Genomic DNA, 1,729 nt, shown 5'->3' with positions numbered 1-1,729 from the left:
CTGAGCAGCAGGTTTGTGAAAACATAAATAGCTAGAAAAGACTGGAAATAAATGTTTCTACAAGACAAATAAAGATAAAAGACATTTCAGAAGACAAAAATTCATTGTTCTCCAATACATGTAATAATAAAAAGAAAACAAATTACGAGTGCTTGCTTCATCTTCATCACTGCCTCCTTCTGTTTTCCTGATCAAGGCACGTAACTCTAGCTGCTGTTGTTTGACCTCAGGGGCATTACCGCCCTTACACCCGGAAGCAGCATGACTTGTCTGGTGAGCCTCAACAATACGACTCGTGTCTACCATCATTGATAGAAACAGTAATTTACACAGGGGTGGGATGTGAGGTGGCCCAGCCTCTCTTAAGAGAACCGTTGTCATCAGCGAGGAAGCTCACAACACAGACGTCGTCAAGGAGACTGCTCCAACACCACCAACAACAACAAAACCAACTAAGTATGAGAGAGAAAGAGACTGTGTGTGTGATGCCTTGTGTGTGTGAGAGGGAGAGATATAGAGGTTTGAGATAAAGATAGTGTATATATATGTGTGTGTGCTGTGCATGAGAGTAAACATGATTGTTTATTGTTTCTGGTGTGTACACTTGTGCAAATAAGAAACTGGTTAATGTATCAGATGTGAACAGTCTACATTGCAGACTCAGGCTGACTCGCTTTGACTGTCTTTTACTGTTGGTCAATACGGTTGCCAAACAGCTACCTCACCTGCTTCACAGGCATTGCAATTACATGTTGGCTAATTAAATGTAAATTAAGAAGTGCATGCGGAAGGGTGAGAAGCACGTTAAAACTAGTGAAAAATTTGAAATGCCAACCAGACCTGAGTATGAACTCTCTCTCTTTCTCATCAACACCCGCCTACATCTACAGTTAGGCTTCCACGCACAGTTAGGGAGAGAAAGAGAGAGCGACCATTATCTACAATAAAGTATCTATCACGGAGCTTTTCCAGCAGGTTCGGTAGTGTAGTGGCTATCACGCTCGCCTCACACGCGAGAGGTCCTGGGTTCAATCCCCAGCCGAACCACTCCGTACTGTATTGATCTTTTTACATACAAATGGTATGCTTCGGAGCAACTCGTGTCAACTAGTCTCTGTCTCTAACCTGTTTTGATGATTTGTGCTGCTTCTAAATTGATGCTTTTACTTGTGAATGAACTGTTCCTTGAAGTGATTAACTGTTCCTGTGGTGTGACATCACATTATAAGCAAAGTTCTGATCTGGAAAAGCAGAAAGAAAAAGACAAGCACGAGAACATGTACGAAGAAAGAAATAAAGAGTGTTGAGAGTATAACTATGTAAACACAAGGGACACAATACAACGAAAAGTTTACTTTCAGTGGTTGACACTAAACGTTAGCTGAAAGGAGCAAACAGTTGTCCCCCCTGTGTCTCTGCCAACCACTTCCTTGCTGGGACTGGAATGTCTCAATGTTTAGCCCCGACACACTCACCAGTGTGATGGGAGCCGCCCAATATTTATCGTCGACTGTCGAGGGCTCGCAGCTTCCCAAAGATCCTTGCGGTTGTCAGGGGCAGCTACTCTCACGTGTTGACCGTCGCCAGCGGCAGTTGCGCGCCTTTAAACACCGCCACGACCGATCAACCGTTGTTTTGTCGGAATGTAACAAAGAAAGGTCCGACCGCGCGCAAACAGGTCCCTGCTCGCACAAAACCATTTTCTACCAAACTGTAGAGCGAGGGTCAG

General features: G+C 44.2%; 1 non-coding gene across 1 annotated transcript; it reads left to right on the top strand.

The window, feature by feature from the left end:
- Positions 1-974: 974 nt before the first annotated feature.
- Trnav-cac lies at positions 975-1,047 on the top strand. The gene has a single exon. It is a non-coding gene; the product is annotated as a tRNA-Val (tRNA).
- The last annotated feature ends 682 nt before the right edge of the window (positions 1,048-1,729 follow it).

Source organism: Pomacea canaliculata, linkage group LG6 (genome assembly GCF_003073045.1).
Source record: "Pomacea canaliculata isolate SZHN2017 linkage group LG6, ASM307304v1, whole genome shotgun sequence".
Classification (NCBI taxonomy): Eukaryota; Metazoa; Mollusca; class Gastropoda; order Architaenioglossa; family Ampullariidae; genus Pomacea; species Pomacea canaliculata.
Note: the sequence above shows the minus strand (reverse complement) of the source record. Positions and strands in the feature narration are given on the sequence as shown.